The sequence below is a fragment of the Callithrix jacchus genome, chromosome X, assembly GCF_049354715.1.
Source record: "Callithrix jacchus isolate 240 chromosome X, calJac240_pri, whole genome shotgun sequence".
In the NCBI taxonomy this organism is placed as follows: domain Eukaryota; kingdom Metazoa; phylum Chordata; class Mammalia; order Primates; family Cebidae; genus Callithrix; species Callithrix jacchus.
The window spans coordinates 35,156,843-35,182,393 of record NC_133524.1 but is presented as its reverse complement, the minus strand read 5'-3'; the positions used below and the strand labels follow the sequence as shown (position 1 = coordinate 35,182,393).

The 25,551-nt window shown below is 36.0% G+C and overlaps 1 protein-coding gene across 5 annotated transcripts in view; it reads right to left on the bottom strand.

The window, feature by feature from the left end:
- Window positions 1–25,551, bottom strand: part of LOC118150508 (uncharacterized) — a 683,858-nt gene that overhangs the window by 179,018 nt on the left and 479,289 nt on the right. The window lies entirely within an intron of this gene.

Below are 25,551 nucleotides of genomic sequence, written 5' to 3'. Positions count from 1 at the left end.
TCTCTCCCAACTTGAGGTAGCACAGTATGGAGAGAGATACCCTCCACATGGGAGAAGGGGAAGGAAGTAAGCAATGGTCCTAGCTTTGGACCCCAACAGTGGGAATTCCCCAGTAAAACCCAGTGCTAGGCAGAATCCTAGGGCCTCAGACCTCTAGACAGGTGCCTGTGGCTGAGTCTCCAAACCCTCCCAGCTCTAGGCCAGATCCTGTAGCTCCATGTTCCAGGCATGCTAGATGGAGTCTGTTTCAGAGCCACCCCACTGGCAGGCTGAACACACTGGCTCCAGGCCCTGGACTATTCTCAACACTGAGGTGGCCCTCATGGCCCCATGCTTCAGACCTGCCTTAGCATCAAGTCAGTAGCTCAACTTCAAATACTAGGTGTACACTCAGAGACAGAGATTCTGTGCTTTCCCAGTGCCAAGGTGGTCTCTGTGGCCCAACTCTCCAGGCTGGCACCTGTGGCACTATGTTCTAGGAACCCAGGGATTAGGCCTGATTCAGCAGACTCAGAATCCAGGCCTGTCCCAATAGACTACAAGGTTGTACTGGCACCTGTGTACCTGGGTCCCAGGCCATCCCCCACAGTATCAAGCCCTAGGTAAGCCTTCACAGACCTAGCCTCTAGGCTAGCACCCACCCAACAAGCCTCCAGGCCATTATCAGTAGACATAGGATCCAGGCTATCACCCACAATTCTACTCCCCAAGTCAGCCCCCATGGACACAGGCTCCATGCCAGTCCCAGGATCATGTCAAACCCAGGCTCTAGAAACACAGGTCTAGACCTGTTCCAGCAAACCAAAGGTCCAGAACCATTCTAGGAAACCCCTTCGTCAGGTTGAATCCTGTGAACTGAGACTGCATGAACACCCCTGAAAACCCAAACTCCAGTCTAGCACTTATGGACCCAAGACCCACACCTACTATTGCAGATTTAAGGTTTAGACACACCCCACTGCTAGGCCACCCTCTGAGGACTGATCACCCCCTTGGCATGTCAGCCCCTGTAGATCGAGACTTTAGGCCAGCCTCCACACATACTGGGTTTTGGGTCATCCTCATGGATGGCTTCAGTCCCATCTGTACAGATGCAATTAACTGGTCCACCCCAGTGGATCCAGGATTCAGGACCAACAGTGCACACCCAGGTGCCAGGCCTTCCCACCTGCTGACCACGTCACCAGGCCAGGCTGCACAATGACTCCAGCAGCAAGCCTACCTAGAATCTCTGGATGGGCCAAATGGCAGAGGGCTTGCCCACACAAAGTCAGTTTATAAAGACTAAAATACATGTCTACATTTTTGAAAAAGCAGACACAATGTAAGGAGAAAAGAAAAAGATGTACAAAGTTCATTTAAAGATATAATAACAGAAAACTCTCCAAATTTGGAGAAATACATAAATATCTCATTACGGAAAGACCAAAGGTTTCCAAACAGATTCAATCCAAACAAGAAGACACAAAAACATATTACAATCAAACTGTCAAAAATCAAGGACAAAAGATCCTGAAAGCAGCAAGAGAAAAGGATATAACATATATGAAAGTTCAAGGATAGCTGCAGATTTCTCAGCAGAAACTTTATAGGCCAGGAGACAGTAGGATGAACATTAAAAGTGCTAAAGAAAAAAACTGTCAACCAAGGATACTGTATCTGTCAAAGATGTCCTCCAGAATGAAGGAGAGATAAAGACTTCCCCAGACAAACAGAAACTTCAGGAGCTCATCACAATCAGGTTTACAAGAAATGCTAAATGAAATTCTACACACTGAAAGAACCTGATGCAAATTAGTAACACAAAAAGAGGTGAAAATATAAAACTCACTGGAAAAAGAAAGTACATGGTCAAATTTAGTTTACCACTATAATACTATAATGGTGGCGTGTGAATGACCACCATTAGTCTTCAGTATGAAAGTTAAAAAATAAAACAATTAAAAACAAAAATAGCTATTATAATTTCTTACGGGATACTGTATTAGTCAAAGTTCTCTAGAGGGACAGAACTAATAGGATATATGTATATATGAAAGGGAGTTTATCAAGGAGACTTCATTCACATCATCACAAAGTGAAGTCCCATGATAGGCTGTCTGCAAGTTCAGGAGCAAGGAAGCTAGCAGTGGCTCTGTCTGAGTTCCAAAACCTCTAAAGAGGAGAAGCCAACATTTTATGTTGCTGTGAGTCAGAAATGAGGTAATTTATATAAATAATTAAGCTGGTGCCTTACTGGCAAACTCTCAGTAACTATAAGCTATTTTCTTTAGTGAGAGCAAGTTGTGATACTATAAAAGACTTAAATTAGTACCTGTATTTTTTTCTGGTATAAAGAGCTGACATTTAGGAAGCCCTAATTTTTTTGAGATTACCTTTACCAATAGATTTCTTGCAGATTTATATCCACAATAGAAATAACTTACTTCTAGTTTTGAAAAATGATCCCTTGGAAGACACCTGTGTGATCCACATAAGGAAAACATACTTCCAAGTGCATTCTTTGTCTCAGTGCAAAAATATCATAAAATATATAAACCAATGAGTAATCTCCTCATTTGCTTAAATCTCATCTATTAAACTGTGTTGAGTTATTGCTCAAATTCTCCCTCTGCCGTAGGTAACATTCCTCATTATCAGGAACAGGTAGTTTCTTTATATAGTATTTCAAAATTATAAATTACTCAGATAAATGTCATTATGATGATGCTTTAGATTTGTTTAGATTCCACTGTTTCGATATGAACTGCCCTACATTTACCACAAACTTTGTAAAAATTATTTCTTTACTGTTTGTGAAAGTTCATTGAATGAATGTGTAGCATTACTCTTTGATAAAAATTGAATGGAAAATTATAATGAAAACACTTCCTAGATTCACTCTTGATTTAACTGGTCATAAAATAACACTGTAGTGGACTGGTGTTTTACCCTTAAAAAATTGTCAAACCACACTGCCATGTGTGTACCTTTGCAACTATCTTACATGTTCTGCACATGTACCCCAAAACCTAAAACACAATAAAAAATAAAAAAAATTAAAAAAAATTGGCAAACAGCTAATACATCTCACTTAACAGGGCCAAGTCCATGTCACATTTCACTTTGACTCCACAGCACCAACTCACTTATTAAGAACAAAAGCATATAGCAATAAGTGCCCACATGAGAAGCAAGGAGAGGTCTAAAATTGACACACTATCATCAAAATTGAAAGAGCTAGAGGAGCAAGATCAAAAAAAAACTCAAAACCTAGCATAAGAGAGAAATAACTAAGATCAGAACAGAACTGAAGTAGATAGAGACACAAAAAACCCTTCAAAAATCAATAAATCCAGGAGCTGGTTTATCGAAAAGATCAACAAAATAGAACACTAGCCAGATTAATAAAAAAGAAAAGCAAGAATAACCAAATTGAAGCAATAAAAAATGATAAAGGGGATATCACCACAGATTCCACAGAAATTCAAACCATCATCAGAGATTACTACAAACAACTCTACTCACATAAACTAGTAAACCTGGAAGAAATGGATAAATGCTTCCTCCCAAGCCTAAACCAGGAAGAAGTCGAAACCCTGAATAGACCAATAACAAGGTCTAAAGTTGAGGCAACAATTAAGAGCCTACCACCCAAAAAAAGCCCAGGTCCAGATGGGTTCACAGCGGAATTCTACCAGACCTACAAAGAGGAGCTGATACCATTCCTTCTGAAACTATTCCAAATAATCCAAAATGAAGGAATCTTTCCCAAATCATTTTATGAGACCACCATCATCCTGATACCAAAACCCGGCAGAGACTCAACAAGAAAAGAAAACTTCAGGCCAATATCCATGATGAACATAGATGCAAAAATCTTCAATAAAATACTGGCAAGTCAATTACAACAGCATGTCAAAAAGCTTATCCACCATGATCAAGTAGGATTCATCCCGGGGATGCAAAGCTGGTTCAACATATGCAAGTCTATAAACATAATTCACCACATAAACAGAACCAAAGACAAAAACCACATGGTTATCTCAATTGATGCAGAGAGGGCCATTGACACAATTCAACAGGCGTTTATGCTAAAAACCCTGAATAAACTGGATATTGACGGAATGTATCTCAAAATAATAAAAGCTATTTACGACAAACCAACAGCTAATATCATACTGAATGGGCAAAAACTGAAAGTGTTCCCTTTGAAATCTGGCACTAGACAAGGATACCCTCTCTCACCACTCCTATTCAATATAGTACTGGAAGTTCTAGCCAGAGCAATCAGGCAAGAAAAAGAAATAAAGAGTATTCGTATAAGAAAGGAGGAAGTCAAATTGTCTCTATTTGCAGATGACATGACTCTATATCTAGAAGACTCCATTGTCTCAGCCCAAAATCTCCTGAAACTGTAAGCAACTTCAGCAAAATCTCAGGATACAAAATCAATGTGCAAAAATCACAAGCATTCCTAAATACCAGTAACAGACTTAAAGAGAGCCAAATCAAGAACGAACTGCCATTCACAATTGCTACAAAAAGAATAAAATACCTAGGAATACAACTCACAAGGAATGTAAGGGACCTCTTCAAGGAAAACTACAAATCACTGCTCAACGAAATAAGAGAGGACACAAACAGATGGAGAAACATTTCATGTTCATGGTTAGGAAGAATCAATATTGTGAAAATGGCCATACTGCCCAAAGTAATTTACAGATTCAACACTATTCCCATCAAGCTACCAATGACCTTCTTCAAAGAACTGGAAAATAACACCTTAAACTTCATATGGAACCAAAAGAGAACCCGCATAGCCAAGTCAATTCTAAGCAAAAAGGAAAAAGTGGGAGGCATCACACTACCAGACTTCAAACTATACTACAAAGCTACAGTAATCAAAACAGCATGGTATTGGTACCAAAACAGAGATATAGACCAATGGAACAGAACAGAGGCCTTGGAGGCAACACAACACATCTACAACCATCAGATCTTTGATAAACTTGACAAAAACAAGCAATGGGGAAAGGATTCCCTGTTTAATAAATGGTGTTGGGAAAACTGGCTAGCCATGTGCAGAAAGCAGAAACTGGATCCCTTCCTGACACCTTGCACTAAAATTAACTCCAGATGGATTAAAGACATAAACATAAGACCTAATACCATAAAAACCCTAGAAGAAAATCTAGGCAAAACCATTCAGGACATAGGCATAGGCAAGGACTTCTTGACCAAAACACCAAAAGCACTGGCAACAAAAGCCACAATAGTCAAATGGGACCTAAACTCCACAGCTTCTGCATGGCAAAAGAAACAGTCATTAGAGTGAATTGGCAACCAACAGAATGGATAAATTTTTGCAGTTTACCATCTGACAAAGGGCTGATATCCAGAATTTACGAAGAGCTAAAACAGATTTACAAAAAAAAAAACAAACAAGCCCATTCAAAAGTGGGCAAAGGATATGAAGACACTTTACAAAAGAAGACATACATGAGGCCAACAAACATATGAAAAAATGCTCATCATCACTGGTCATTAGAGACATGCAAATCAAAACTACATTGAGATACCATCTCATGCCAGTTAGAACGGCCATCATTAAAATATCTGGAGAGGATATGGAGAAATAGGAATACTTTTCCACTGTTGGTGGAATTTACACTCCTGTAAATTAGTTCAAGCTTTGTGGAAGACAGTGTGGCAATTCCTCTAGAATCAAGAAATAGAAATTCCATTTGATCCAGCAATCCCATTACTGGGTATATATCCAAAGGATTATAAATCGTTCTACCATAAGGACACATGCACATGAATGTTCACTGCAGCACAGTTTACAATACCAAAGACCTGGAACCAACCCAAATGCCCATTGATGATAGACTGGACAGGGAAAATGTGGCACATATACACCATGGAATATTATGCAGCCATCAAAAACGATGAGTTTGTGTCCTTTGTGGGGACATGAATGAAACTAGAAACCATCATTCTCAGCAAACTGACACAAGAGCAGAAAATCAAACACCACATGTTCTCACTCATAGGCGTGTGTTGAACAATAAGAACACATGGACACAGGGAGGGGAGCACTACACACTGGGGTCTGTTGGGGGAAAATAGGGGAGAGAGAGTGGGGGGTGGGGAGTTGGGAGGAGACGCCGTGGGGAGAAATGCCAGATATAGGTGATGGGGAGGAAAGCAGCAAATCAAAGTGCCACGTGTGTACCTATGCCACAATCTTGCATGTTCTTCACATGTACCCCAAAACCTAAAATGCAATTGAAAAAAAAAGAAAAAAGAACAAATGCCTGTTAAATTGAATTAAATAGCCAAACATCAGAAAAATGAAAGTTGTGGTTAGTAAGATAGGCCTGTCTGAAACACTGCTCTTGTGAAAAAGCATTTTTAATCACTTGTTATTTTCTAGCTTGAAATAATTATTTACAAAAATGATTACATATTTTCCAAATTGAGAAAATAGTTTTGTGTTATGTTAATGTCTGCCTGGGAATAAAATAAATAGCTTATTAAATTCATTGGAATTATAAGAATATAAGTATACCTAAAAGTAGCTGTAGGGATACATTTAAATTAAAGCAGCTGCAAGAGTTTATGGTTAGGTCTTATTTCATGCCCAATATTGTTTGTTAAAAATGCAGTTTCAATTTATAGAATTACAACATGTATTTTAGGGCTGGAGAGAAGCTTAACATGTCCTTTACAGAACCTAGTGAGGAATGCACTGTAACAGGATGTCCATCCAAAATTGAATAGTGACATAAAAAATGCTGATAATATCTACTGGAAGAAAGAGATGGAAATGTAAGATGGTGCATATTACTTATATATTTATGTAACAATCTAGGACTTTATTCTTAAAATACTGTGTGGCATATGTGCCTTATTTTTTTCTCTCATAGTTGAGTGCCTGAATTTTGAGGAATTTTAGCATGCTTTGGTGAAAAAAGAAACAACTATTTATTTTCCAAAAAGTAACGGCACTGACTGCTTTTATCCAAAGGATGTATTATTGACCAAAACTCAGCACTCTTAGAAAATCAAAAGGAAGGCTTTGCTGCTGATGAGATAAATATATAGGTAGAGGAAGGGAGGAGTATAAGTGGGAGCCCTAAACCACCTCTCAACTTTTAAGTTTTAGATACCTATCAATGTCATCATTCCCAGAAACAATTCCTTTAAAATTGGAAATTAGAGGATATTAGAAAAGAAAGAATTAAGAGTAATCCATCAGTTTACCAGTATTTATTGATGTTTTTGCATCAATGTTCATCATGGATATTGGCCTTTATTATTTTTTCATTGTGTCTCTGCTAGGTTTTGGTATCAGGATGATGTTGGTCTCATAGAAAGAGTTAGGGAAGATTCCCTCTTTTTGTATTGTTTGAAATAGTTTCAAAAGGAATGGTACCAGCTCCTCTTTGTACATCTGGTAGAATTTGGCTGTGAACCTGTCTGGACCAGGACTTTTTGTTGTCGTTGGTAGGCTATTAATTGCTGCCTAGACTTCAGATCTTGTTTTTGGTCTTCAGACCTTGTTACTCAGGGTTTCAACTTCTTTCTGGTTTAGGATTGGGAGGGTGCAAGTGTCCAGGAATGTATCCTTTTCTTCCAGATTTACTGGTTTATGTGCATAGAGCTGTCTGTAGTAACTTCTGATGGCAGTCTGTATTTCTGAGGAATCTGTGGTGATATCCCCTTTATCATTTTTTATTACATCTATTTGATTCATCTCTCTTTTCTCTTTTATTAGTCTAGCTAGTGGTCTATTTTGTTGATCTACTCTAAAAACCAGCTCCTGGATTGATTTATTTTTTGAAGGGCTTTTTGTTTTTCTATCTCCTTCAGGTCTGCTCTGATCTTAGTTATTTCTTGTCTTCTACTTGCTTTTAAGTTTTGATCTTGCTCCTCTAGCTCTTTCAATTTTGATGATAGGTTGTCGATTTTAAATCTTTCCTTGTTTCTCATGTGGAAATTTATTGCTATCATTTCCCTCTAGCCACTGCTTTAAGTATGTCCCGTAGATTCTGGTATGTTGTTTCTTTACTCTCTTTGGTTTCAAGGAACATCTTTATTTCTGCCTTCATTTCATTGTTTATCCATTCGTCATTCAGAAGTTGTTCAGTTTCCACGTGATTGTGCAGTTTTGAGTGCTTTTCTTAATCCGAGTTCTAATTTGATTGTGCTGTGGTCTAAGAGACTGTTTGTAAAAATTCCCATTCTTTTGCGTTTGCTGAGGAGTGTTTTACTTCCAATTATGTGGTCAATTTTAGAGTAAGTGCAATGTGGGGCTGAGAAGAATGTGTATTCTGTGGATTTGGGGTGGAGTGTTCTGTAAATGTCTATTAGGTCCGCTTGGTCCAGATCTGTGTTCAAGTCCTGGATGTCGTGGTTGACTTTCTGTCTCATCGATCTGTCCAATATTGTCAGTGGAGTGTTAAAGTCTCCCACTATTATTGTGTGGAGTCTAAGTCTCTTTGTAGGTTATTAAGAACTTGCTTTATGTATCTGGGTGTTCCTGCTTTGGGTGCATATATATTTAGGATAGTTAGCTCTTTTTGTTGCATTGATCCTTTTATCATTATGTAATGCCCTTCTTTGTCTCTTTTTATCTTTGATGGTTTAAAGTCCATTTTATCAGAGACTAGGATTGCTACACTTGCTTTTTTTTTTTTTTTTTTTTTTTGGTCTCCACTTTCTTGGTAAATCTTCTTCCATCCGTTTGAGTCTATGTGAGTTTTTGCAGGTGATATGGGTCTCCAGAATACAGCACACCAACGGGTCTTGACTTTTTATCCAATTTGCCAGTCTGTGTCTTTTGATTGAGGCATTTAGGCCATTTACATTCAATGTTAATATGGTTCTGTTTGAATTTGATTCTGCCATTTTGTTACTGACTGGTTGTTTTGCCCATTAGTTGACGTGGTTTCTTCATTGTGTCACTGTTCTTTACCATTTGGTACTTTTTTGCAGTGGCTGGTACTGGTTGTTCCTTTCCACATTTAGTACTTCCTTCAGGAGCTCTTGTAAGGCAGGTCTTGTGCACATGTACCCAGAGCCCAAAGTACAATTTAAAAAAAGAGTAATCCATCAGGAAACAAAATGGTTGTGTATATTATCTATACATTTTCATGCTGAGGGCCTTTAATTCCACATTTTTCTTTGAAACTTACTGTGCTGGATTTTTTTTTCTGGGAAAAACTAATTTTATTTATATACATAAATACTGATCTATTTTATGTTTGCCTACCTTTTATTTCCTACTGCCCCCAAACCTAAAATGTGCTGGAATTTTCACAGCAAGGGAAAGTTTTGTATAATGACTTCTCAGTCAAAGAACTGTTTAGCTGGCAGGTATATGCTTCTGGAATAACACACCATGAGATTCTTTGATGTCGTTTCCTGAGTTATTTTCTTTGGAGTATTGTTCTGTCCAATTTGGTAGAAAAAGTATCTCATAATTAGAAAGTTGGGGAAATGCTGAATATTTTATACTCTTGTTGCAAATTTACAATCTATATTTTTATATTGAAGACTGAAAATTCCTTGAGTAAAAAATGTAAGCTGAAAACAAAGCAAAAAAATTTGCGAATTTAATTAACACAAATACATGCTACACTTTAGACCAAATGAACCTAGCATATATATTCTGCATATAAATGAAATTTATATTTATATACTGTATATTTATATATTTACATGTAAATAGAAATATTTATATTTTAATATATTATATAAATATACATATTTATAATATGTAAATTATATAACTATATAATTATATTTGTTATATTTATATTATTATATTTATGTTTAAACTTGGTTTAAGGCCGGGCACAGTGGCTAATGCCTGTAATGCTAGCATTTGAGGAGGTTGAGGCAGGAGGCTGTCTTGAGTCTAGAAGTTTGGGACCAGCCTGGGCAACATGGTAAAACCACATCTCTACAAATAATACACAAATTAGCCAAGTGTGGTAGTGTGGGCCATTAGTACCACCTACTCAGGAGGCTGAGGCGGGGGTATAGTGAACCATGATGGTGCCACTGCACTTTAGCCTGGGTGGCAGGGTGAGACCTCATCTCAAAGAAAAACATAAATAAATAAAAAACCATAAAAGGAAAATCTGGTTTAAGAAATTAAAACCCCATAAATGATGATGAAAAAACACTTCCAAGTGAGAAGGAGCGGCTATGATAGCAGAATTCACTTCTATTTTCATGGAGAAAATTTCCTTTTGTTTTTTCCTTTTTATTTTCCATGCTTTTCCCTTTCAATGTACTCTATTAGGAATAAAGAGAAAAATGTCATTTGCTACCCCAGGGAAGCTATTCATTCCACTATAATTACAGTAGAGCCTGATAAAAGTGTATTGATAATTAGCTGTATTAGCTAAGTTTCTCTTGGTAGCAAGCAAAGAAAACCAAATAGAAGTTAGATACATGAAACCTAAGCACAGAAATAAAACCAGACTCAAAAAAGATCTTGAAAGTAGCTATATCATTTTCAATAACATAATCATTGAACTGCTTTGATCAAAGGCTGTCTTTCTAAGCAAAAATTCAGAATTTTGTGTGAAGATTCAAAAACAAAGCCCACTGATGGTACAGTGAATGCATATATCTAATAAATTAATAGGTACCTGTGAAATACATATAAATAAAATTTAAATCTATGCAAAATATAAGTGTACTCAAATATCATTGTTCCTTCAACATTGATTCGTTCAATATTGTTTCATTATAACACTGATGAGGAAAAAAAATCAATTTCTTGAGAGGCTACTTTCTGTGTGGAGTTTGCACATTTTCCCCAGGCCCATATGGGCATTCTTCATGTACTCCCATTTCCTCCCACATCCTAAAGTTGTGCACGTTAGGTGAGCTGATGTGTCAACACTGTCCCAGTGTGTGTGTGAGAGTGAGTGAGTGTGTGTGTGTGTGTGTGTGTGTGTGTGTCTGTGTCCTGCCATGAGATGGCATCCTGGCAAGGGCTGATTCCCTCCTTGCTCCCTGAGCTTCCCATGTATGCTCCAGCTATTCTCTACCCTAAACTAGAATAAATAATTATTTTACTTGTTTCTATTAATCTTTTAGATGTACATATAGCTCGCATTTATTTCCATGTTTAATACTGGAAGTAATTTAGTCTTTCTTTACAAGTTTGATGACATTTTGTGATGGAAAATATGCCATAGAACTTAATTCTTATTTATATCAATAGTCTAGGATAAAACAGGTTTCCTTAAAAGTTCTTCTGCAAAAATTGCAGTTTCCAAAAATCTATCAACAACATTAGCTGAGGAGTTACCATAATATATATGTATATATAATTACTTTATTAGAAGAAATAGTACAGATACCCAGCACTGTTGACTACAGGGATTTACTATGAAGTCTATGGAGAAGCCACCCCTTTCCCATTATATCATTGTCACTAAGGGTGAGTTTGTCAGAGAGGTACTCTGTCATGCCATCTTCCAGAATCCCCATCTTACTACCCAGAATCAACAAATGTTAACATTTGCATACTAAAAAAAAAACAAAAGTTTTTATAGCTGCATACTATTCCATGGTGTATATGTGCCACATTTTCTTTCTCCAGTCTATCACTGATGAGCATTTGGGTTGGTTCAAAGTCTTTGCTATTGTAAACAGCGCCGCAATAAACATACATGTGCATGTGTGTTTATAATACAATGATTTATACTCCTTTGGGTACATACCCAGTAATAGGATTACTGGGACAAATGGTATTTCCAGTCCTAGATCCTTGAAGAATCGCCACATTGTCTTCCACAATGGTTGAACTAATTTACATACCCACCAACAGTATAACAGTGTACCTATTTCTTCACAACCTCACCAGCATCTTTTGTCTCCTGATTTTTTAATGATCGCCATTCTAACTGGCGTGAGGTGATATTTCAACATGGTTTTGATATGCATTTCTCTAATGACCAATGATGATCAGTTTTTTTTCATGTTTATTGGCTGCATAAATGTCTTCTTTTGAGAAGTGTCTGTTCATATACTTTGCCCACTTTTTAATGGTGGTTTTTTTTTTTCTTGTAAATTTAAGTTCTCTGTAAATTCTAGAGATCAGCTTTTTGTCAGATGGGTAGATAGCAAAAACTTTTTTCCGTTCTGTTGGTTGCTGGTTCACTCCGCTGATAATTTCTTTTGCTGTGCAGAAGCTCGTAAGTTTAGTTAGATCCCATTTGTCTATTTTGGCTTCTGTTGCCCTTGCTTTTGGTGTTTTAGTCATGAAGTCCCTGCCCATGCCTATGTCCTGAATGGTACTACCTAGGTTTTCTTCTAGAGTTTTTATGGCGTTAGGTGTCATGTTTAAATCTTTAATCCATCTAGAGTTAATATTTGTATAAGCTATAAAGAAGGGATCTAGTTTCAGCTTTCTGTATATAGCTAGCCAGTTTTTATAACACCATTTATTAAACAGGGAATCCTTTCCCCATTGCTTGTTTTTGTCAGGTTTGTCAAAGGCCAGATGGTTGTACTTGTATGGCACTCTTTCTGAGGCCTCTTTTCTGTTCCACTCATCTATATCTCTGTTCTGGTACCAGTACGATGCTGTTTTAATCACAGTAGTCTTGTAATACAGTTTGAAGTCAGGTAGCATGATGCCTCCAGCTTTGTTTTTTTTTGTTTTTTTTTTTTCATTTTGCTTAGGATTGTCTTGGCTATGTGGGCTGTTTTTTGTTTGCATATGAAGTTTAAGGTGTTTTTTTCCAATTCTGTGAAGAATATCACTAATAGCTTGATGGGGATAGCATTCAATCTATAAATTACTTTGGGCAGTATGGCCATTTTCACAATATTGCTTCTTCCTAACCATGAGCATGGAATGTTTTTCCATTTGTTTCTATCCTCTCTTATTTCATTGAGCACTGAGTTCATGTTCTTTGCAGTGACATGGATGAAACTGGAAAGCAGCATTCTCAGCAAACCAACACAAGAACAGAAAACCGAACACTGCATGTTTTCACTCATAAGTGGGTGTTGAACAATGAGAACACAGGGACACAGGGAGGGGAACATCACACACCTGGGCTTGGAGGGTCTGGGACTAGGGGAGGAATAGCATTAGAAGAAATACCTAACGTAGATGACGGGGTGATGGATGCAGCAAACCACCACTATGGCAGATGCATACCTATTAAACATGTGCACAAGTTGCACATGATCCCCAGAACTTAAAGTATAATAAATAATTTGTTTTTAAAGTTTTTATGTAAACTTGAAGATCTCTTTGTTTATTTTAATCTCTGCCCAATCTCATTCCCTTTACTTCTTCCCCAGAGGCAACCACTAGGATAAATTCCGGACCACGTTTCACACTTTATGATGCCCAAGCAACCCCAGACACCAGGGCCAAAGACTGCCTATCCCACCCCTCCCACTCCATACATCCATGTAATTTATAAAGACAAGACTAATGTGTTTTCCAGGGATGCATGGAATACTTTCCTCCTCCATCCTTGAAGATCCTGAGCTGCATGCAGATGGGGCAAGGCTGGGTGCAGAGACTGCTGGATACCTACTTTAAACCTGCATGAAGATGTGCCCTTATTCCTAAACAGAGTTTTGCAGGCATGCATTAACTGGTCACCTTTATTGCTTTGAAAACCAGATCACTTTACTGCCACCAATGGTAAAACTGAAAAGAAAAAACTGAAGAGAACGTTATGAAAGGGCAACATGCATGCCCCAGCTGCTGGCCCGACCCGAGGAAGGCACCCCGTGGCTGTGGGGTGCATCTTGGCTTAGGGCTCCCACCCTCTGGGGCCCAGGATCAGCTTGTTAAACATGTATTCTGACAGGTTGGCTTCCCAGAGCCCATATCTTGTACAGGTTGCTCACGTAGCCACCCAGCTCTTTGATGGGCTTGATCTGCTGATTCAGGACGTGGCTCTCCAGGAAGGTTGGACAGCTGGGGATCACCCTTCTCCATGGCCAGCTGGTGCAGCTCCAGGAGGCTGTGGTTGATGCTCTCCTACAGATGGAAGGCACACTACGTGGCCTCTAGCTCACTCTCCCAGTATTCACACTCTGGTTTTCAGATGTCGCGAAGGCAGATGTGGCCACCACGCAGGTCCTGCAGCGTCATCAGCTTCTAGGTGTGCTCCCCCTTCTTGTGTGACTGGCACGGGAAGTAGAGGCCAAAGAGCTTCAGGGCAGGGTTGTGGTCGAAGGAAAAAGCTGTGGACAGGTATATGTAGGAGGCATGGAGCTCCAGGTTGACGTGACTGTTGACGGTGCCCTCGCAGTAATGGTGGTAGTCCTGGCACACCTGCCATAGAGGGATAGGCAGCAGCAGCTGGCCAGTTGCTGGGTCTGCGACAGGACCGGAAGTGCACCCTGGAATCCCTTATGGAAGGAGGGGTACACTCAGCAGGGGTGAGATGTGTTCTATGTAGGACTTAAGCTGACTTAATGAATCCCTCCCACATTACAGAGGGCAATCATCTTTATTTAGTCTACTGATTTAAATGCTCATCTCATCCAAATTCATCTTCAAAGTCATAGCCAAAATAATGTTTGACCACGTATTTGGGCACTCTGACACCCAGTGAAGTTGAAACATAAAATTAACTCACAGTATAAGTCATAAGTGCAGAGTGAACAGATACAATTTCTACTATTATAATCTGTGAAAACTCTGTTTTGACTTTCACTTATCTTCATCCTTAAAAAAATAGTTACACAATTGATAAAAAACAATATGTTCTGGCTCAGTGTCTGTGATTAGCTCTCATCCATGCATTCAATACATTTCTGCTGAGCACCTATCAGTTACCAGATACTTTTATTGATACTAATATAAAAACTTGTTCTATACATTCCTCATATTTTCATGTTTTTGCAGCTAAGCAATATTCAAGACTCTTTATCATCACCCCTTTAAAAAGTAATACATGCAGTTCCCATGATGTACTCATAAGGAAGTGGACCATAAGTAGTTGGTGGCTTACTTCTTTCTCTGTGTGTATGTGTGCGAGTGTGTATGTGTATATGTGTTTGCATATACTTATGCATCTGTGTATATATGCATATGAATACAAAAATCACATTTTAATAAGTAATGAAAGTGGTGCATCAATCCAAAACCAGTATTACCTGTTTCTGTGCTGTTCACTCTATATGAATTACTTCATTATCACAGAAACATCCTGAATTTTTATTATCACCCATATTTTACAGATAAACAAATTGTGAACTAGAGTGTTTGTAATGTACTAAAACACACTTTTAAAAATTATCCTGATATGAACACTTAACATGAGATCTAATCTAACATATGTTTTAGTGCACAGTAGAGTATGAAAGGTGCAATGATGTGCTGCAGATCTTGAGTTATTTTACTTTTTTTCATAAATTACAATAAAGAGTCTCAAGAACTTCAATGACTGAAGATGCTTGGGTTTCCTTCCGTTAATTTATTTTTCCTTTTCTAATCATCACTTTGCAACTGGTAAACTAAGTCAACATGACTGTAGGGTGAACATAGGACAACTTCATTTTTATACTAAAAAATGCCATCTGGCAGCAATCTCACTTAACAGGATTGAAAACACACATCCAAATAAGAACACTTAATTTTTCTGGCTGTTTTGAAGTGTAAAGAGATCGAGATAATCCTGAAAATGCTTAGGGTAATTTTTCATTTAGATGTAACACAAGAAAAGATCTATGGGACTATCAAATACAAACAGAGGATACTGAATTAAAATGGCATGAACATACCATAGTTATTTTTTTGGAAACCTAGTGTATGTTAATCTTTGTGCTCAATGCCAAATGATTCCAAAAGGCACTGGCTTTAATCTCATGGTCCCAAGAGCCTGTTTTGGTCTATTTCCTTTGACAACAGAAAAAAAAAATATATATATATATATGACATATACATATATATACACACACACACACATATATATATATCTGACAAAAACAAGCAATGGGGAAAGGATTCCCTATTTAATAAATGGTTTTGAGAAAACTGGCTGCCCATATGCAGAAAACAAAAACTGGACCCCTTCCTTACACCTTATACAAAATTAACTCAGGATGGATTAAAGACATAAACCTAAAACCATAAAAACCCGAGAAGAAAACCTAGGCAGTACCATTCAGGACAGGGACATGTGCAAAGACTTCGTGACTAAAACACCAAAAGCAGTTGCAACAAAAGACATAATTGACAAATTGGATCTAATTAAAAAGCTTCTGCACAGCAAAAGAAACTATCATCAGAGTGAACAGGCAACCTATGCAGATGGAGAAAATTTTTTCCATCTATCTATTTGACACAGGGCTAATATCCAGAATCTACAAGGAACTTAAACAAATTTACAAGAAAAAAACACCACCATCAAAAAGTGGACAAAGGATATGAACAGACACTTCTCAAAAGAAGACATTTATGCGGCCAACAAACATATGAAAACAAACTCATCATCACTGGTCACTAGAGTAATGCAAATCAAAATCACAATGAGATGCCATCTCATGCCAGTTAGAATGGCGGTCATTAAAAAGTTGGGAAACAACAGATGATGGTGAGGATGCAGAGAAATAAGAATGCTTTTACATTGTTGGTGGGAGTATAAATTAGTTCAACCCTTGTGGAAGACAGTGTGGTGATTCCTCAAAGATCTAGAATAGAAATGCCATTTGAGCCAGCAATCCCATTACTGGGTGTATATCCAAAAGATTATAAATCATTCTATTATAAAGACACATGTGCCTGTATGTTTATTGCAGCACTATTTACAATAACAGAAACTTGGAACCAACCCAAATGCCCATCAATCTTAGACTAGATAACGAAAATGTCATACATATACACCATGGGATACCATGCAGCCATAAAAAAGAATGAGCTCATGTCCTTTGCAGCGACATGGATGAAGCTAGAAACCATCATTCTGAGCAAACTAACACAGGAACAGAAAACCAAACACTGCATGTTCTTATTCCTAAGTGGGAGTTGAACAGGGATAACACATGGACACAGGTAGGGGAAGATCATACACCAGGGTCTGTCAGGGGGCCCTGACACACACACACACACACACACACACACACACACACAATTTACTGGTCCTATATACAGGACCAATAAATATATTAGTTGCTAATAAATTAATAATCTATAAAATATGTGCCAATATATTTAAATTATTAATATATTTTAAATATTTTTTTGCTGTTTTTTTCTATTACCACAAATACAGAAATTGCTACAGAAGGTCTCATATCTTTTCCTACATATAGAGGTAAAGTTTATGGAAAATAGATTTGGTGGAATTAGCCTAAGACCCAGAATATTTTGGTTAAAGTTGTACGTATTTTGCTCCACCAAAATCCAGTGTAAATTTTTCCTAACATGTCTGGAGGAAAGTGTAACCCTTGCAAAACATTCCCAGGATTCCATACCTACTAAAACATTAACCCAGTAGGTTAATAGAGTAAGCTTATGTTTATGTGATCATTATTTTCATAAGTTGACATGAGTAATAGCCTCTCATTTTTGAATTTTCTGAACTGTTCTTCCACATTCTCTGGTTTATTTGTTGAGTTCATCTTTCAAAAATATATGAAAAGGACTTTAACCATCTAATATTAAAACTCAGTGAGAGGTACAGTTTACAAAAGTAAAAGTTTTGTAAAATGTTTCCTGTGTATTTTTTACATTTATTACATTCCTTTGGAGCTTTTCATTCTTCAGTACTTGTTCAGACATGAAAAATAAACAGTATCACTTTGACTTGTTTTCTTGAAGGCTTTTGCCATTTTCTAAATATATCTTAATGTTTAAGGACAGTTACACCTATTTAGGGAGTTTCAAATTTCTAGAAAATATATTATTTTTAGTAGCTTCCTGCCAAGATGACTGTAAACCTCATTTATTTTAATATGAGTTAATATGATATGCTTTAGGTAGAAATAGTATTAACATTTCACTTTTGCTTATGTGTATGGTGCTATTTGGTTATGATTTCTTACATGACAAACAGTCCATCAGGAAAGGCTTATTAATAATCTGCCAAGTGCTGGAGGGAGTAGGACTCCATCTAATCTCTTGATTATCTTCTGCCAGGAAAGTGCAGATTCTTGAAATGATTGGCAGTACTACGAATTTATATAGCATATGTATACTGGAAGGGAAATTTGTGTACAAAGACAAAAGCTAGCATTTCTTTGTAGAACTTACGTTGAAGATTTACTGTAAAGGAACTGGTGGTTTGAGAAAGGAAGGTGAGGCAAACACAGACAATTTGAATGGAAGGGGCTTTGAAACTGAAAATTGAGAAAGGAACTACAGAAAACAATTCTTAAAAGGCAACACTTTTTACTTTGACCACCTGCATGTATGGCAAATTCCTTGGCTTGGCATGAAATGGAAAAAGCTGTGCTGAGGGCAGCTACCGGTGGCAGGTCATATGACTGTGTGGTATGTGCAGGTATTGTAACATTGCTTAGCATTCCTCAGACCTTAAATCACTGTCAAGGACTAAAAACTGTGATGATGACTGGAAATAGCTGTTCCACATCCAAAATAATCTACTTAGAATTCCCTAACCATTTCACCAGGTCTCTAACAAATATCAGGGCTTTTAGTTCCTTCCAAATCATCACCCAGGCCTCTAATCCAAAGTAGTCTTAAATTATGCTGTAGAGAAAAATGCAGTTTCCTCCATGTGGGTCTCCCTCCTTAAATTTTTCTTCCTCACATTAAACATCTCTAACATTTAGAAAAAGACAATAGTTTGTAAATGAATCCAGGTGCACAATTGTCCAAATCATGAAAATAACTTCCCAAATCATTATTCATTGATAAATCTGTTGGTCAAATCAGTGTACATATTTCAGTTGATCAGTTTGTCTACAGAGATTCCGGCTACAAAATGAAAAATCACATTCAGCTTATTGTTATAAATGTATAAAGAACAATTAGAAGGCTCAGAAGTAGAGAATACCTCTATCTCTGGTTTTGCAAGATAGAGAATGCTTCAGTCTTTGGTTTTGCATAGAATGTTGTGATTCCTATACCCTCTCTAAGAGATATATACATGAAAGGAAAGTCCACTTTCTTTTTTCCCAGAGACACTGGTTTTTAGACTATGGGGCTGATTTTCCAAGACATGCTATTAAATATAATTCATTAGATTACATTCTAAATTAAGCCAGTTCATTGGAGTACACCTCCGTATGGGACACTTGGCATTATAAAGCTCTTTCACAGCTGGATGATGTAGAATATCCTTCAGACTCTTTGTAAAGGAGTACTGTTGGGTCAAATGAACACGCAGGTAATAATATAATGTTGGAAATATTTTTATAAAATCACAACTCAACATTTTGTAACAGGTTCAATAGTATCTCAGAAAACTGTGGTATGTTCACATGTATATTGTATACATACATTTGCCTATACATATTATATTTTGATCACTAATGTTTTAAACAAGCTAAACTTTGGATCTTTATGTGAATTGTGGCATGAATATATATATATATATACATATACACACACATACATGTTATTCTTAAGAGTTGTAGTTTTAACATAGAATTGACAAATGTGTATTTCAAAATTGAGGTTAGATTGGTAAAATCTGTCTGTAAATAATACCAATATTGCATATTTTGGCCTGCTCTTCCCATGTTGGACATTAGCCAGATAAAGCAGACACTATTGAGAACATGGCTTTTAGCTGGTCATGTGCGTATGTGTACAGTACTCTGTGAAGTTTGAATTGTGTGAAAGATGCAAATGTTGCATCTTATTCTTTGAAACCAATGAATAAGATTAAGACAGCACTAGCCAACAACCCAGATTATTGATTATCCTCCATTATTCCTATCCATGATATGAAGTGATTCTGGATTTCTTTTTGCCAACTACTAGAAAATAAGCTAAGATTTATGACAGCTTGTTGAATGCATCTACCAAAATTACATCAATAGGAAAGTGTAATCAGTGTTTTTTTTAATCAGAATATATGACACAGTAACATTTACCTGTCCTCAAAGTTTTTACTTTAACCATACACAAAACTGCCAAGATTTTAGCCATTTGTTCAGTACTCTAACTATATACTAGATAATTTCATTTGTACCTGAATCACCTTATAAAATAGAGCTGTCTCTGCTTATTTTATAAATATTACATTCTATTTATATTTGTGAATTGAAACAAAGTACCAGATGATAAATATACATACAACAAGACAGAAATACTATCATGTTTTTCTGGAATTTATCTATACAAAAAAATACTAGGCTGACATTGTTCATTCTTACTTTTTCAGAACTTGTATAAATCATTTGTTCTCTTTTTGCCTCAAGTTCTTTATTAATAACAGTCATGCTGGACTATATCCTGTCTGAGATACTGTGATCAAATTATTATGTATTCAGGGATTTCAGCCCTTGCCTGAGAATCATTATCAATGGCAGGAATTTTGATTCAGCAGGCTCGGGGTAGAACGTTGGCATATACACTTTTAAGATGGGCCACAAGTGATTCTGATATTCAGCCAAGGTATGGAATAGTTCTTCTATGCTTTTTGATTCAAAGAACAAAATGGAAATGTTTAAGTCTACATTATTTCTTAGGCCTTACCTATATTTTATACCTTGCTGTGGAAAAGTGTCAGTGGGTATAACAGTGATAAAATTGCTGCAGTGTATCTCACTATAAGACAAGTACATTGTTACTGGTAGAAAAATGATCAAAATGAATAGTGTATTAAAGTCCTCCAGAAAGATAAGAAAATAATAGGAGATATATATATTTATAAAGTAAAAAATCATATTATTTTACATAATTAGAGAGCAAGAAAGGGTTGATATATAGGATAATAGGAAATAGTTGAACATATATATAGAAGTAATAATTACCATATATATATATATATATATATATATGGAGGGGGAGAGAGAGAGAAATTTAAAGGAATTGGTTTATGCAACTGTGGAGGCTGGCAAATCAGAAGGCTGCAGAGCTGGTTGCAGGTTAGAAATTCAGGCAAAAATAATGTGGCAGTCTTGATTCTGACAACTGCAAACTCAAACAGATTCCTGTGTTTCAGTCTGGAGGCAGAATTCCTGAAGGCTTTCAACTGACTGGATGATGCTTACCCATATTATGGAGGGTAAATCTTATTTAATCAAAGTCTACTGATAAAAAAATGTTAAATCACATCCAAAAAATACCTTCACAGCAACATCTAGACTGTTTGACCAAATAATTGGGCACTATAGTCTAGCCAGCTTGACACAGAATATTAACCATCACAAAAAGTAAACTTACCAAGAGCTAATAAAAGCAAAAGAATTCCAAAGTTGGGTTGGATCAGAGTGAACAAGATTGGTTATCTGAGAAAGGCTGGCAAGTGCCGCATATGGATAGAAGAGGCAGCGAGGTTGCAGATAACTTGAGTCTGCTGGAGCATGAAAATGGTGTCCTGAGCTAAGTCTGCGGTATCAGTTGTAGGTAAATAAGAGCAGTCAGAAGCACACTAAGATGTCAGAACTGGGACTACTTAGGCTCCATTAGACCAATGCACTTCATCACATTGATTTTCATTGTTTGTTCTTATTCCCTTGTTTACTTATTAATTACATGCTGCTCCACTCAGAGCACTTTGACTTGCTTGAACATTTCTTAATTAGCTTATTGGTGCTGGTTTTTCTTGTCAGCTACACTATTCATTTCTGGAGTAACAATTCATACTAAGGCAGTTGTTGCTTGTTGACTGAACAGGCCAGGTAATTTCTCTGCACTTTATAGTGATGTCAGTTTTCTTCAACCCACGAAGGGCAGTTGGCACAAGTAAGTTGCTTTCATTTCACTCTAGGTTTTTTTTTTCCAGTCAGGTACTCAGCAAACTTTGTATATTCTTTAGTCTTCAATCATGACTTAATTATCCTGTGGGCCCACCAGGTACGCACATGTTATCTAAGTGAATTACTTTGTTCACAGGCTCCATGATCTGATTTTTATATTCCCATTTAGTATTTGCAGAAATTTAATTTTCCCCAAATTTTGTTACTTTGGATAATATCATTACTACTTTGGTTTTTAATCTATTTGAATGTCTTTGGGGTCTGTACAAGGCACAGGGCTTTAGAAAAGTAATTCTCACATATCAGTGTGTATAATTTAAAGACCATGTAAAATATAGATTACTGGCTCCACTTTGAAAAAAATTATGATTTACTATAGATGAGGTGGGGCAAAAATATGCATTTTAAAGAAACTACAGCTTTCTATCTTGTATGATTAATAGTGATTTGTTAATAATTCATTATGATGTAGTCTATACTTTAAAATGGAAACTTTTATTTAAGAATAATTTTAGATTTATGAAATAGTTGCAAAGGCTGTACAGAGCATTTTCATGCACATTTCACTGTTTCCCCTAAAATTAATACCTTACATTGTACATGCATTTAAACTAAAAAATTAACAACATATTACTATTAAATAAACTTCAGACTTAATTCAGATTTGTAGATTTTTTTATGCCCATGTCCTTTTTCAGTGCCAAAATCCAACCCAGCCTACCACATTGAATTTAGTTGTCATGTCTCCTTAAAGTCTATGACAGGTTCTCAGCCTTTACTTGTTTCCCATGAGCTTTATAATTTGGAAGAGTACTTGATAATTTTGTAGCAAGTCCCTGGACTTGGGTTTGTTAGAGTTTTTCCACTCATTAGTGTAGAATTCTGGATTTTAGGAAAGAATACTACAGAGGTGAAGTGTCTTTCTCATTATATCCTACCAGAGGAGTGCATGATGCCAACGTGACTTCTCACTACTGATATTAACATTGATCTCTTAGTTAAGGAGAGGACTAACAGGTTTCTCCACTAAAAGGTCACTATTTTTCCCTTTCCATATTCTGTTTTTTAGAATGCAGCCCACACTCTGTGGAGGGCATTTAAATTCCACCTCCTGGAGAGAGGAGTATCTATGTATGTCATCTGAAATTCTTTGTAAAATTATTTGTACCTTTATCCTCAATTATTTATTTGTACAATTATTTATATCAGTATGGACTCATGGATATTTTATTTTATATTGTGTTATAATTTTTAAATTTTTATTCATTTTGTTACATAAATTGTTTTAACTTTGGCCACTGAGTGCTCTTTCAGTTTGGCTCCTGTGTCCTTCTGATCTGCTTTTATTCTTTTGTTTTCTGAGAACATCCTTATTTTCTGGCATTACACACTACTCCAGACTCATCTCATATTTTCACTGCCCCAGGCCTAGAATTATTCATTTCTCCAAGGTTGTCTCTGTGTTTTACTCTTGTTATTTTGGAGAATGCTATTTAGAAGCCAAGATCTGATCACTGGATGTACTTGTTACTTCGGTGTCATTTTTTTCTAATTTCTCAGCAGAGACAGAGCTATAAAATATATGCATGTATACTAACCTATATGTACACACATCTATAATTACTTCTTTAGCTATATATCTCTATATATGTTTAACTGTGTATTATACATTTTTTGTGTTCTTTGTTTCCTTATTAAGTTTTAAGAATTATTTATGTATACTAGATATGAGTCCTTTGTATAATATTCTACTTTGAAAAATGAATAAAATGAAGTGGCTTTAAGGAACAAAAACTGTTTTAATGAACAGTCACATGAAAAAATTTCCTACACACCCAATTGAATTTTAGGTGATTCAATATGTGTTTTTCCCTGGGATTATTTGGAATATAGAAGAATTTTTTTCAAACCCTCATGCATTTTAGGTGAGTACTCATATGAGCTTGCTAGTTACAATATTGCTAAAGAGAATTGTTGAATCATTGGCTCTTGAATTTAACATATATTCCATAGAATTTTTATGAGTAAGAAAGTTAAAAATAAATACGTATCAAATTTGATCTTACCAATTTCACATTATGAAATCTACTAAATATCTTGAGACTTTAACATAGATTCTTATAATCAATAAATGAAAATATTTGTGATATGTAAATATATGTTTGCTTCTCCCTTAGACACTGAATATAGAATATTTTTATTTTCAAATTGTAGTAATACTCTATAACAATAATTTACTCAATGCATTTTCTGTTCCAGACACTACACAAAATAATATTATATAGATTATCCTGATTTACACATAATCCATTTCTTTCATTTAATGAAAAACCTAAGAGGAATATATACAGTGTCTATTTTGCAGAGGAGGAACCAAAGAGGAGAGAGGCATGGATCATGCCTTATTTACAAAGAGGAATGACGATATACCTGCTAGTAATTGTAGAAAACATCGTTTAGCTGCACATAAGAAGGGAAATCAAAAACCTTCTTTTCCAAAATCAGTAAGAATGTACAGAAAAAATGTGATGAGAATATGACATGCTTAAGGAATAATGCAGACTGTATTTGTCTATAATTAAAATTTTTTATAAAAATACTTTTCAGAGTATTGTTTTAAGCACTACAAGAGAGTTAAAAATTTAACTGATATTATTCAAAGGAAAATCAATGATTGCAACTGGACTGGGGGTATAATGATATTCAGATTGGAAAGAAAGAAGGGAAACTGTCTTTATTCACAGATGACATTATCATATATATAGAAAATTCAGTGAAATCTACAAAAATGTTCATGAACATAATGAGTGAATTTACCAATGTTGTATGATACAAATGGATATACATATATATATATATATATATATATGCTAACAACAAAAAATTGGAAATTGCAATTAAAAAACAATACTACATATAGTATCAAAAACAATATTCAGGAAAAATCTGGAGTGTAAGATGTGAAAGACACACTAAAAATACAAAATATTCCTGAGAAAATGAAAATCACATAAATAGAAAGATGTACCTTCCTCAATGGTCAGATGATTTCCTGTTGTTAACATGCCAGCGATCCTCAAATTGATCTATAGATTCAACAGAATCCTAATCAACATCCCAACAGGACTTTTTTAGACACTGACAAACTGACTTTAAAATTTCTATAGAAATTCAAAGGACCTAGAAGAACTCCAACTTTATAAAAGAACACTGTTAAAGAACTAGTACAGCCTAATTTCTAGATTTATTATAAAACTAATCAACAGAGTGTGAAATTTCTGTGAGAGAAAAATAAATGGAAGAGAAAAGAGTGCCCAGAAACTGACCTTGAAAAAATATAGACAACTGGTATTCTACCATTTCCAAATGTAATTCAGTGGAAAGATAGGTTTTTGAAAAATAGTTCTGAGATTATCAGATATACATAAACATAAAATATTATAAAATTATATTTTGTAATAAAAACTTTGATCTGTATCTTGTACTGTTTACAAAAATTAAAACATTTAAATAAAAAAAAACTTTGTGACCTACGGATAGGCAAAATTTTCATAGATACATCAAAAGAAGCACCATCTGTAAAAGAACATATTGATAAATTGGACTTTATCAAATTAAAAATACTTCTCTTTGGCATTGTTAAGACAATGAATGGGAAAAGCCAAGAAT